Source organism: Protopterus annectens, chromosome 17.part0, assembly GCF_019279795.1.
Source record: "Protopterus annectens isolate FY-2018-M chromosome 17.part0, PAN1.0, whole genome shotgun sequence".
NCBI lineage: Eukaryota > Metazoa > Chordata > Ceratodontiformes > Protopteridae > Protopterus > Protopterus annectens.
In genome coordinates, this window is record NC_056751.1 from 276,080,039 (window position 1) to 276,095,250 (window position 15,212).

The following is a 15,212-nucleotide window of genomic DNA, read 5'->3' on the forward strand; positions in this document are numbered from 1 at the left end:
AACTATAAATTATTTTGGGCCTTTGAACCACCATTCCTTTTTTACTTTGTCTAGATTTCTTGTACTAAGGAGTAACAAATTAAGAGATATGAGAGAGGCCCCTATGGCTCAGCCATTCTCTGGTGGCATGAGTCATGATGGACCAGAAGAAGAGCAATCATCTCCTCTGCACTTAGACTGGGGTGCTTGGTGTAAGATAAGCAGCAAACTACAAACTTGACCACCAATATAAATGATAAAAGCCAATAAAAGAACTTAAGCACTTTCACTCCTAACAGCTTCTTCTTCAGATCATAACATCAATGAAAGTGCTTGATAACTTAAAACACAAACTAACCAATCAAAAAAAAATCGAATCACATGTCTTCCTACTACAAATCAGGTAACCTGAAGTCATTCATAAAACCCCAAAGACTTTATTCATAAAGAAGAAGCCAATAGAATCAATACCTCAAGCCACGTCCTTGCAAGATTGGTTTGATTGTTAGAGGGTCATTCAAACCAGGAGGTGAGTCAGCTTTCAGTAAAATAATCCATCTGAGCTCAATACATTCCTTGGCATTTTTGATATCACCCTCTCTATTGGTTTATTCAATAATATCTAAAACATTAATTTTAAAATAATGTGCAGGGTCAAAGTCAATAACATATCCAGCTAAGGCATTTGTAGATTTCTTATTCCAAATGTCACCTATATGTTCAAATACTCTTTCAGCACCCATTGGTTTTCCTGACATAGGAACTATTGCATCCTTGACACATGCCGCCAACAGACAAAGGTGGGGGGATTGTCCTTATAGACAAATAGCATTATTTAACTAAAATGCGTCAGATGCTAGAGGATGCTTCTTCAAAGACATCAAATGGAAGGTTTGATTAATATAGTTGAGTTTAAGTATTGAAGCACTTTCAATGATTTGTGGTCTGAAGAAACAGCTATTAGCCATCAAAGCTCTTACATTCTTTTATTGGCTTTTATCATTTATTTTGAAACTTTTTACATTCCAGCCATGGTGGTTGAGTTTGTTGTTTGCTGCTTAACTTGTGTCTTTGTACTTTCACGACCTTTACTCTCCAGGATTACCTGTGTTTGCTGTTGTGTCTGGTGTAAGGCCTAGCCTTCCATCCATGCATCTCCAGTTATAACCAAAGAGTCTGCATGCCATGGACATTGTGACTGATATCCATGCCTCTTTGTGCAATATAATCAGAGTCCCTGATTCCCAACCCAATACCTTATAGGTTGTATCACCATATGAGACTCACTCTCTACCAGAACTATAACCACAGACAGCATTGTGACAGGCACATGCTCCTAGCCCCTTTCCATCAGAAAAAGTGAGGCTCCAAAATTTCATTATTCCACCTCTTCCTCTCATGATCTCCAACTGATGTCTAAGCCATTAATGCAATTCACATTATCAGAATTAGAGCAGCCTTACTCCTTAATCCCAAAGAGGTCCATTACTGAATGAATATTTTTAAAGCACCAGTAGTGGAGTAATTGTTTTTTGTGGTTATTAGCTCAGTTACAAAGCGGTTCAGTCCAGTATCTGAGGATTAGCTATCTTTGCCAGCACTTTTAATGAGTAGAGAGAGGTGACATACAACTTAAGACTTGTTCAATACAACGTCTGCCTTAATGTTCAATGCCTTTTATGGTCCTGGATGCAAAACTAATTGGGTGGTTGTGCATGGCGGTTCAGAATTTTTACCTTTGGTTGCTAAGAATCATAGACAATTTATTAGTGATTTGTAATCCTTATTATAATCCCTTATAATAGTTACCAGCCAGATACATAGGTGAACACTATGAAGGTAGTTAAAGCCATATGCATTACATTTAAAGGAAAAGAAGAATCATCCTTATTGCTGCCTCAGATGCTGTCTTAGGTCTTTTGTACCATATCCAGAACTCCATGAGCCAAATAAAGAATGCTGATAATCTCCGTGGCATACTGCCCATCCCATTTGTTGATGGCTGAAGAGGAGCTAGACAACCATTAGTGTCCTGCTTTTGGACAAGCTCAAAAATGTAACATTTAAAGGGGAACAATTATCCTTCAGTTCTACAGCATAATATATCTTATCTAACCTGCAACAAACCCAGTGTTTGCTTGAGTAAAAGGCAGTCACTGCTGCTTCTGAAATACCAGGGGATCAGAGATCAAAAGTGTACCAGTTCTAGCATCATTAACAACTCTATACAGTGCTGCCAACCATCTAGTACCAGATGTTTTGATGTTTGCAGCATACAACATGGAATTAAAGTCATTCAGCCATATCAACATACATATATACAAATAGCTCACAACAATAAAGGATAGTTTGAAATTTCTAGACTGCGAACCAAGAATTTAAATAACTAACTAACATAAAGTAAGTGTTTTCCCATACAAGTACAATTCTCATCCATGAGCAATATTATTTTGTAAATGAAAAAAATGGCGTATTCAGTAAGAAACATAACATGACCAGTGCGATCAAGATAGTGTGATACAGCCTGATGAGGGTTAGGTATACAAAAGTGCAAAACCAGAGCAATCATGTCAAGCCAATGCTGTATAATTAAGTCTTGCAGCCATAAAAAATGTCAGTCATTGCACAAGAATTAGAGATATGATAGCTATGGTCAAGTGACCCAAGGACAGTGGCATAGAGGTAAAATGTCCGATGCTATAAGCATTCACATACACATTTTTACTGCCATATCACTGCTACACGTTCACATCTGGGAGCCCACACAAGATTTATACAACAAAGTGCCAACATGATTTATTTTATAAATGTTGAGGAAATGTGGTGATAAGACAGTTGTAAAGATATAAGGATAAGCAGAGGAATGACAGGAGGACAGAGTGTGGGGGAGAATGCCTTTTTGTGGGACAGGTGCACTTTTCTATTTTTATAAGTGTAAGGTGAAATTGCATGGAGAATGTATAGGTAGGAAGGAGGATAAAAGGATAGCTGTAGGGGGTCGACACTGAAACACTTAATGCAGAGATTGAAAAAGGAGGTACTAACAGAAAAGTCAAGCAGCAATACAGGTTTGCAGATGATCAGAGTATGTGGACACAACACAAGGAATAGGAACAGTATGATGAGGATAGGGTAGGATGAGAATGACTTCTCAAACCAGACCAGTAGGCAACCTGCCTAGATGCCAGTCACCTACATTGCTAATAACATTGGCGGGATCGGCACTGATGGCCCAAATGTTGGGCCAGCTGACTATCCAACTCTACCAGCTGAATGAGAAGGTGATTTAGAATACCAGTGCAGACAGTGAACTGCCAGATCCCATCCAGTTGACACAGGTGAGACTCTCTGAACCATTTTCTAAAGAAGAGTTTTAGTACTCACCAAGGAATGAAGCAGAAATAGGGGCTACCACTGAGCACACTAAATCACTTTCCACAATGTATCCTTTATCACCCTGTTGAGACAAATACCTGGTCACTACCAAGGGTCAGCAGTCATGTGAGGTGGCCAGTGTAGAACAAGGTGATCACTGCATCATAGCTGTCTGTTTTGTTGCCAGTCCAGCTTAAAAAATGAAAATAAATGGAGCAAAACAAAAAGGTATCATAATCAATATGGTGTGATATGGTTTATTAAGGCAGGACATGGAAGGAAAAACTATTTCCAGCAAAAAAATTGTAAAACAATGTAAATGTAATATTATTATACAACTGGGGGTAACACGGTGGATACAAATACAGTGCAACTGGAATAATTTTGGACAGAAGCACAGTAATGCCAGGAAACAATATACACAATGAGCTACTAATCGATGGTTAAACTTGAAAATGCATAAATCATACAGCTCCCCAGTGCAATGGTAAACATGTTAAGCAGAGTTGTAGAGAAATAGCAGATGGAGGTATAACTACAAAAGTTTATGACAGAAGCAGAGTTAATTGATGAAAAACTAATATACAAATGCACTGAACAGAGCAATCATTAAATATTAAAATGAAAAAAGAAAAAAGATACAACACAGTGCTGTACTAAACATTTTAAGTAGATTAATGTTGGTAATACAGTGCACTTACCCTGCTAGCTGGAGAGTTTGTCCTGCCTTTTCTGGCTGACAATCCTTTTTGTGTTTCAAAGCAATGCAAAAAATGCCTTAATGAGTACAGCACACATGTGATGGCAGAAGGCATGCATACCTAGAATTCCCAGATATCTTATTGCAATACGGAGGATCTCTCAACATAACTTCATCTTCCTTGTGGGGGAGAAGGTCTAGGTGGCACCTCCACAAATCACTATATTTATGCTAACACTGCTTGCCATAGATTGATAATGCCAGTGGCATCATTCATTGCCCTGAAAAGCAAGTGCCATGTATCCATTTTGTACAGTGGACCTTAGCAATCCCCCAACAGGTGCTATATATGCTATTTGTGCAGTAGTATAAAATAATTACTCAGTCTCTGCTATGCAATGTGGGAGCCATTCCAAATTCACATACTGCCACCATGTTCACTCACAACGTCAGCCCCAGTAGTGAAAACAACAGCCAGGATGCAACACCATGCATTGTAAACAACACAAGATGAAAGCACTTGCAGTAGAACAGCAGCACCATGCATTGTAAACGACGCAAGATGAAAGCACTTGCAGTAGAACAGCAACACCATGCATTGTAAACAACACAAGATGAAAGCACTTGCAGTAGAACAGCTTAATGCCATCCATGGTATCATGGCACACATGGTCAGAAGTGCAAGGAAGGCTGATATTGGTGTGGGCAGGCTTCTCATGCCTGCATACACTTAGTGACCTCTGACTGTGCACATCAATGACAGGCAGCTGGGTAGCATGATGACCATGGCCATTAATACACTAAAATGTGTTTATAGTGTACCCTTGCTCCCCATGCATGCATGCCATAATTAAAATATAGCCCATTTATGAGTAGGACCTGGCACTGTAGCATGGAATAGGGGTAAGAGCACATTGTATTAAAGATATGATTCTGATAAAGTCAGGCTAAATCACTGTGTTAGCATAACAGCTGTTCTATAAGTCTTGCTTTATCAAGATAAAAATCACAGTCCTTATTTTGTGGAAGACTCTGTTACAAAGTGCAACACAGATATTTCAAGGAAAAATGGAATTAGAATGTACTGACATATACAGAAAGTGAAAGCAGACTTGATTAAGTGGTAATAGATCCCAGCACTGCAGCCACTGCTCAAGGCAGCACTATTTCCACAGATACGGCCACACAGTAATGAAGTCTGTGTCTGGACTGGCCGTGACAATGGTCTGATGGGATGGGGCCTCAGACTGAAAGGGCAAAAGACAAAGGAGGACAGGTTGTACTCTGTCTTTATGGATAACGTCTGCATCCAGACAGGGTACATGGAACAAGCAGGACAGACTGTAGTCCTGTAAGGGTAATGTGCATTTATTTCAGGTGCTGGAGTCAGCAGATCAGGCTGCAGTCCTGGGAAATGTGTGCATCAGTCCAGGGCACAGGGATATGGCAGTTCAGCCTACCCCATGTCTGTAATGTTTTGCATGTGCACAAAGATATAGCACTAGTTGTTGCTGGTGAAAATGGGCTTCCAGTACACCTGGCACACACACTGACACGGTCACAAGTGAAATGGACAACACATTTGTCTCACATGCCCATAGCTGCCACATTATGGCCCAGTGTTAGAACATTTATCTTTTAGTGGTGTATAAGGCTATGTCCACCATTGGGATAATATAGTGTGTGAAGTGGTGTGTTTTGGCCAACATGGATAGTCCTGCATACCCCCACTGATCCACATGTGTACCCACATGTACCTGAAATATCATAAGGAAAAAAAAGATCCTTGTCCTAAATAGAACACCATGTAGGGGACTGATGTGCTTCTGCAGGACTGTTTACAAAAGGCAAGCATATCCTGACTGTGTTAAAAAGGACAAGGCCTGCCAGGACTAGATGTGGCAAAGACCGGTACAGGATATCAGTGTGATGGGTGGTCACAAAAGGATGCTGGTACAAGTGTCTCACAGGGTCACTGACATGAACCTCTATGCTAAAACCAAGAATCAGGACATATATGTGGACAGTTCAAATCACTAGAGGTCTCCCTCCCGGGTCTATATCATATGAGCGAATGGGAAAAACTGTGAACGCTCATAACCTCAAAAGTACCGGACCTTGAAGTGCTTTTTCTGAGATCATGGTACAGTAAGGAATGGAATATTTGCCCTTTCCTCACTGTAGTGCGATCTCAGAGCGGTACCTTTGAGATTGTGAGCGTTCGTGGTTTTTCCCGTTTGCTCAGATGATATAGATTTTTCCCTCCCACACAATAGTAGCTCATGGACACCGAGAATTTTCTACTAGCCTTCTGTGTTATCACTTAGAGATCACTCATATCCAGTGATAAACTGGGTATTAAGCCAGATTGGTCACAATTGTTTGAGTGTGTACTGGTGTATTGTCCATGTGAGCCAAGGCACATGGCATTTCTCTATAAAACTGTATCACTTCTGTCTGGATTATTCAAGGCTGCAAGACAGTACCTGCACATCAAAGTATGACTTCTTTGCTGTCTTAATGGGATGTACAGGGGAGTATTGGGTCATGCTACAGAATATTGTCCAGCATCTCTGCATCATTGACAGACATAGCATTTCACATTTATGACACCCAGCCAAGCAGTGATACAATAGAGATAACCTGCACCACAATATATATATATATATATATATATATATATATATATATATATATATATATATATATATACATATATATATTTATATATATATATATATATATATGTGTGTGTGTGTGTGTGTGTGTGTGCGTGTACATAGGCTATGCATATCCACTCTGTGTACTGTATCTTGTTCCATGACTGGATTAGCACATATCCCAACTTCCAGATTGCTAAGTTATATGTATGTATTTACATGTTCCATTGTAAAAGGATCCAGCACAGATCAGCTCATGCCTAATGTCTATATGCCTCAGGATGCTGATGTTAATGGCATCCTACACCCAAGTACAGTCTAAATATACAGATGTACTTTCAGCAACACTAACAGTTTATTGCACACTCCTCTCTCCCAAAGATATAGGGATTGCAGACATAAAAGGAGAACTTCCAGCTTTGCCTGTGCTTAGAGCAGGATGCCCCAAACTTGTTAGACCCAAGCAAACCTAATACAAGCAGTTCAAGAATGCTGAACCACGTTCCAAGGTGTGCACATACATTACTGGGGAGAGTTGTGGAAATGGCCATCTGTGCCATAAGGCCAGAATATCCCATGCCCTTTATGTTAACCTTTGCAAAAATCAGATGATGTGCAATTCTGTGATCCACGCACAGATGCCCACTAATCAGGCCATATTAAAGCTGCTCACTATACTGCATGACCTGCATGAAGACCTTCAGCCATTGCAGGGACTGCAGGTAGGAACAGCCCACTTGGCAGCTGTTGTTTTGTCCCTCCATTAGGATGCATTTGGCCAACATGTTTGTGGCAAGAGAATGTTGTGTACTGCTGGCATGTATATCTTATTAACACGGATGGCATTCACCATTAAAAAGATAGCCATACTGTCAATTGTAGCCTCTATCCTCTGGTCATGGATGCTCACCATGATGCTACCAATGCTTTTTCAGCTGCAATGCAATGTGGTCTCTGCCTTTAGCAGTGGATGTCACCTGGACATGTTTCATGCTTCTGCAGCATCATTGTGGGCATACCCTACAAGGCATCCCTCTCAGGGACACACAGTACATCAGCCCTATTCCCTTTAAATATACTATAAGTAATATGTACCTGTGCTCCATCACAGCAGAGTGGATGCTGTCCATCTGCAGGCATCACAGAAATACTTTACCATGTGCAGTTGATGTGGTCATGCCATCTCCCTGACAAGCTCATTCCAAGCATGATAATGCTGGGCCACATGGAACACCCGGTCATCATTCCATATCTGGAAGCTCCACTCCTATCTAAAGACATAATTCTTGATACCCTACAGCCTTCTAGCTTAGTGTGTATGCTTAATGCAGGCACCACCCACAACCCTTCCACCTATGCTACCACTATTTTCATTGTCACTTTGCCCCAACACCTGTACAAATGATAATTGTGACTTTCCCACACCTCTTGCTAGTGTGGATATCGTAATTTCTGATGCACAGCATGGCTTGTCAATGCAGTATGATGCCAAGTCTGAGTGTATAAATGCGTATATCACTTTCATTGCATGTCTGTCTTGTCATGGCTCATAGTTCTGGGCAGTACCAAAATGTTTTGCTCCTGCTTATACATTTGCATGAGGGCAGTCTACAGTCACACCCTCAGTTGTCTCCTCATCTAGCACCGATATTGCTGCTAGTACATGTATGGCAGCCATTGCTATGGGCTCCCCTTGCTGTAACAATATTTGTAGCACCATGCACTGTAGTATGGCAAATACCACATCGATCTTGCTACAGGTCTCTGCAGCAAACTGCAATACACCACCAGATGTATACAGGCATTGGAAGCAGATTGTTTTGCCTGTGACAGTCGTGTTTTTTTAACCCATCTCTGACACAGTATGAAGGCCAAGGATTTGGGGACATCATCCAAGGTCACAGGGTATAAGAGGCATTACCTACAACATGCAATAGCAAATACTTGTATAAGTGGTCTTCTGCCTACCTTCATAGGGTTGACCCTAAGATTGGAAATGTGCACATTTATGCACTAGTTGATACTGTGAGAAATCCCTCTGCACAAAGCAATAGTATAGATTAGCAGCTGATGAAGAAGATGCCCTTCCAGTTAATATAGGAGACATAAAGTGAAGCAGTTCAGGCCTTAATAATGTGGGTGAAGTCAATGGTCCCCAGGACATAACGGAAATAAGCTAGGTTGCAGAATCCCCTTATAGTGGTTATTCTCTCCTCTGCTATCAATCAAAATCATATACAGTCCTCCTCATACATCAGCATCACTTCCAGGAAATGGCATATGATTCATGAGACCAAGGCCTAGGCCTATGAAACACCTAGCTTGTCACCAGTCAGAGACAATCATCATCTCAGTGATGGTGGCTAATGCCGCACAAACCTTCATATCCGAGTGTATATCACATAATTGAAATCCCAAAATATCAAACACCATAAGCTCGTACTTGGAATTTCAAAATGTGATATAATCGAAAGCTCAGAACAGCAAATTTCTTCCCAGGGAAAAATTTGCTGTTCCGAGAAACACACACATAACACAAGCACAACAAAAAAAGTAATCCACACATATACACTTAAAATCCTACTTCTAACCCTACACTAAACCGTACATACCCTACTATCTATCCACTTACCTTAACCCGAATCCTAACCCAAAGGTTCGTAACTATCGCACTCTCACCTTACCCGCTCCCTAACCCTAACGTCCCTAACTATTGCACACTCACCTTACCGCTCCCTAAGGTCCTTCACTATCGCACACTCACCTTAAAAGCTCCCTAACCCTAAGGCCCCTAACTATCACAAACTCACTTACCCACTCCCTAATCCTAAGGTCCCTAACTATCCCATTCCCAAACTCACCTTAACCCAGTCTGTAACCTTCGCACCACAGTGGAGAAAATAGCAAAGTGGCAGAAACAGCCCATCGAATTCTTTCCCTAAAAAAGAAGTTGATGTTCTGCAGCTTCGCTATTTTCAGCATTCACTGTTTTGGGTTCGATATTATAACATTCAATGTTTTACTACTTCGATGTTATGATATAAACCCTTCATATCCATTTGGATAGGCAACCAATTCATCATTGTTAATCCTATGCGAGGATATCCTATACCTGCTAGTTATTGTGTGATGAATCTCTCCACACTGCAGTGATCAGCTATGTTCTGGTCATAGGTATGAGGGCATAACAACTTCCTGATGGAGACTTCTACATAGTAAAGGGTGATGTCATACAGCATCTCAAACTGACTACCAAAGCTGGCTACTAAAACATACTAACCCAGAAATTATGTTTTTCAGATAACAGATTGCAGCAGCTTGCTGTGCAAATTTAATGTTTCTGAATCATGCCTCTGTGTTGGTTGTCATTTATATATATATATATATATATATATATATATATATATATATACTCTCATTAGTGTGCTAGTATTAATTTGCATGCAAAGCATATTGTGCTATTTTTCACTCTCCAAGCACATCACTATTTGTCATGCTATTTCTCTTAACGCAGTCCACATTTGTTTCAGAAACATCCTTCAGTGTTAGAAAGTCTACCCATCTTCTTTGACTTTGGGGCAGAAAGCCCTGTTTTATGACCAAAAGACACGTAGTTTAAAGGTTAATTTCATAGTCAGCCCATAATAATCTATTGTATATTTTGCCTGGATTTAATAATCCTCATGTTGAGATTTTCAGGATGTGTTTTAGTAACTGATCCACTCATATTTAAAGCAAACCTCTGCATTTGATTGATATAAATAAAAAAGAATAATTGAGAACATGCCTGACACTCTTTCTCACCAACTCTCTGCTACTTGAAATTGCCAGCAAATATTTCTTTCTGCACAAATCTTGCCCAATGCACCACAATAAATATACAAAACATGTTTTTAATCACTTCAACCCAAAAGCACCCTGACTGGTTTTGCAGTCACATTGATGCTTTGAAGGAATGCTCAGTGAGTGCCAGCTTCAAGAAATTAACTTGCTGAAAACCACTCTTAGTGAATAGGATTTTTTTTTTTGTACAGGGGAACAAGCCTGGACTGGGAGGACATGCCTCCTGCAAACCATGCTTATACATATCATCTCGAGTCAGTAAACAGTATACTCAGTTGGATACTCTGTTAAAGGCCGAGGCATTAGGGAGGAGTGATTGCGTTTTACAGCTTTTCTAAGTGCAATAAATTGCTTTTTGGATCTACTGGCTGAGTCGTTTGTGAACTGGTTTCTTCATTTTTGGCTGTTCATCAGTATACAACATTGGCACTGAAAGTGCATCACTGCAAACTTACTTCATGGCTGGCACACACTCATAAGAATGTTGGAACAATTGATAGGGTCCCCTTATTCAAGGAGGGATCACACCCAGCACTCTGATGGATAGAAGCCACTGTAACAGGAATTAGAACAAAGGAGTATTATGGATAACTGTACTCATCTATCAACCAAAGAAAGAAAAATAAAGATGATCCTAGAAACCTAGTCTGATGAACATGTGGCAAATTAAAACAATGAGGTGGATAGAAGCAATTGTATCAGTTCAACAGACAAAACAGGGATTAGAACAAATGAGTACTATAGATAACTATACTCATCCATCAATGAGAAAGAAAGTTCATACTAGAAACCCAGCCTGGAATGTTTTGATCAGCACTTCAGTGGAGCATATGAATATGTGGCAACTCAGAGCAATATTCCTTCTACCTTAGGAAACAATTAATTTACATATCTTTCACAAACATGGTCACCAGGAAAAGAAGGTATACCTATATGACAATGGAAGTTGACATTACTGTTATCACCCTCCCAAAACTATAGTCATTTGGTAAATTAAAAATAGATTAATGGTACAATAATGTATGTTATGGGCTGCACTTATGGAACCTATTGCATCCTCCTCAAGTTCAGTATGCGTCCATTAGTTCAGGTGGACACTGACAGCTCTCCCTTAGAGAAAAGACCAGGTCAAAACCTTAGCCAATCCACCAGCCCAATGTGACTATGTAGCCTATAGCAGTAAAAAATTGTGAGGCAGCAGACTGTAGCATAAATTGCTGTATTTATTAGCTCGAAAGCATGAAAGAGAGACAAAACAGACCGGTTTCAGCTGTAAAAAATACAAAGCCTTCTTCAGTGGAGTCACTACAGTCAGTACAGTTTGAAACAAAATTAGATGGTAAACTAAAATATCTTCACTCTTTAAGACAAAGATTTATTATAAAGAAAAGCATATCCCTTTCCAAATTCCTCATACTGGAAGACCTATTTTTTTGCCAGACACATGGTGACAGTTTAACATAAAGAGATGCAAGTTCAAGGCCAGTTAATGAATATAAGTTCAAGTTATGAATAAACAGAAAATAAAAAACAGAAACAAAGGCAGCAGCAGCTGACAAGATGAACAAAACAGAAAGAGGGGATTTGTAAGCATTCTATCAAAAATAAATACTCCTCTCAGAGTAAAAAGCATCGGCAGGGCAGGAAATCTTTTAACAAAGATAAATTAAAAGCTCAGCCAAATTTCAGACTGCCAGTTTACTGAAGAAAGATTTAGAATGGCTACTAGAGATCCAGAAGTTGGAAATGACTAAACTTGATCCAGCAAGGCTATAACCACATATTTCTATATAATAATGCAAATGTGGGCATATCTTTGGCTCCCTATGCCCAAGCACAGCTGACTACAATAAAAAATGAAGGAGGAAAAGTGAAAAAAAATGTAAGCAGAATGCAATATAGAACTGATAAGCAGGGGAATTCACTCCAACTTACAAGTGTTTAATTGCAAAATAAAAATTGTCAGCACCTCCTTAGGTGTCAAAATAAGACATAATGTATATGTAATGTCTGATAAAAAAGAAATTTGTCAAAGTTGTTTGTTTGACTAAAAGAGTCCTTGTGTCTAATGTTCTAGAAATATGTCAATGTTACTGGTTTGACTAAATGAATCCTTGTGTCTAAGGAGACCACATGGCCCATGGATCCATGAGCCAGTCAGCAAAAATAAGGTACTATATACTAAAGAATCTCAAAGAGCAAACTTGCCAAATTCAAGTTCAAAACTGATACAAGCAGTTTATAAACAGCAATATGGTTCAGCTCATTTATGTTGCTTATAAATCTCCTTTCAACAATTCCAGTCCACTTCAACTTGCTTTCAGGAATAGAATACTGTTATTCCTAGACAGCCCAGTTCTGAAAAGCCTGCAGTACCCACTGAACTAAGGTAATTTGATTCTTCAAAATTCCTAGAATGTAGTCCTGATCATGCTTAGAAATGAAGCATGGCTATGTAGTGCTGGCAGAATTTTACACCATCTGTTATGAAAAGATGAAGGATAGGGACAGATTTGTTTTTATTTATTTCTATATGGAGAACCATACTGAGTAATGATAGCTGAACGTCACTATAGAACCATTATATTGTAACTTATACCAAGACCTGAGTAGCCTCATGTTTGTCTCTTTATCCTAAAAAGACATTAAATTTCACAACAGCTAACAGTCTTGCCTGAGAATAAGATGGTTTGGACCCAATAGTACTGTGCACCCTTCTTGGCTGTAAATTAAATGTCATGCTAAAGTCAAATATGGAAACCATCCATGGATTAAGAAATGCCATCCTATACTCCCTTCTGAAAATGCTGAGATGTTTATACCAAATTTCTCTAAATACCCTTTTGTTTTTTTGGTTGTAATGAACTGTTCTGCTTCATGGAAACTCCATGGGTGGGGTGGGGGTGGTAGGGTATCCAGCTTGTTGAAGCACCTTACGACAATAGCTTATCTTCTAAGTAGCTTCATTGTAAACTCCAGTAAAGAGGACTTAGTTCATGATATCAATGTTTGCTAAACTGCTAAATTGTAGTGAGGATTTAATTTCACTTCTGCCTCAGTTTACCTTGATAATTCTATCATCAGAAATATACTGCCCGATCTGCAATGGGTTTCCTTCTAAAAGCTAGAAAAACAACTGCTCTCACTTTTCAGGTATTTAAAAAAATCTTTCATTTTATTTACTTTTGATTTAGAAATTCTGATTTATCACAAGAGTCTTTCATTTAGACTTGAAGTGTCTGCTTTGGATGGTTCACTAATGTTAGAAAATGCTTCTGCTAGTGTAGAGCACATATTTTAAATATGATAGTCATTGTCAAAGTATATCATACTAATTTTATGTGAGTTTTTTTTCCAGCATCAAAGCTAATTGCTAGTGGCAGAATATTATCTCTGGCAGTCTTACCATACAGATAAACAGTTTTGTGTACACTGACCTGTTGTACCTACCTAATATAAATCTACACAGATCTTCTAAAAGTATTTCAGTATGTAAGAATGATGGGGAATAGCTAGTAATCTGCATTCAGAATTAAACAAGCTTCTGGGAAACTTTAAGCCTATTAGGGCTATTACACCTTTTTAAGAAATGAAATAATAAATTATTCCTGGTTTCTTTCTATGAAATCGGAAAGGATTTGCTTGCCATTGTTACTTAAAGGTAAATATCACTTTGTGAAGAAATAATATATTTTGAATTACTATTAGTTTGAACATAGACTTGGTCATCTCCAAAATCCATATTCTGGCTGGTTTTGAAGAAATCAGGTGACATTAAACTGAATGCTTTGAAAGAGTTAAAGCCACGTAATGTCAGAAAATAAGTGAGGTTACAGACATCCAGAATGTTTACTTTCTTTAAAGGCACAGACCACACTTTGGATGAGATTCACACTGAACAAGTACAACTTAGTTATACCAGCACAGTTCAGAACAATACACATGTACGTAGTTGGGCTAATACCACTGTGTGAGTTGTGTAAATCCATTGCATTAAACAATATACTCCCACAATATAACTACACACTGAGTATATCCCTGTCTGTGGTATTTTATGTGTAGTGTGGAGTTGCAGACCATGTCATTTAAATGTGAGATGCACTAAACAAAGCCTCAATACACCTAGCTAAATGGAAAAGGTTCAAGGTGAGCCAACAATATCTGCAATCAATTTGTGTTGTACAGCAAACACAACCCCAAGTGATGTATAACAGGAGCCAGATGTACTATGACACTGGAAGTGCATTGTCTTGTCATCTCATTCTGGAAATGTAGAGTATAATTTATGTACACCAGAGAGCATAAATGTACTCAACTGCCTTCTACAGCACAGTGACCACAATGGTCTCATTCAATAGCTGTGAGTGCACTGTAGGTCTGGACAGAGCATTCTGAAAGAGGAACTGTTAAACACTAAGTAGATAACCATACAATTACTATATATTTATAAACTAATGCTTAAACTTCTTTATATATATATATATATATATATATATATATATATATATATATATATATAGATATATATAGATATATTTAGCATGCTGCAGACACCTTCATCTTAGCTAATAGAATAGCCAAGAGAACAGCTGAGCTAGAACATGCGCTGTTTATTTTCTGGTTCACTAACAATTCTAAGACATCTGCAGCAGTGT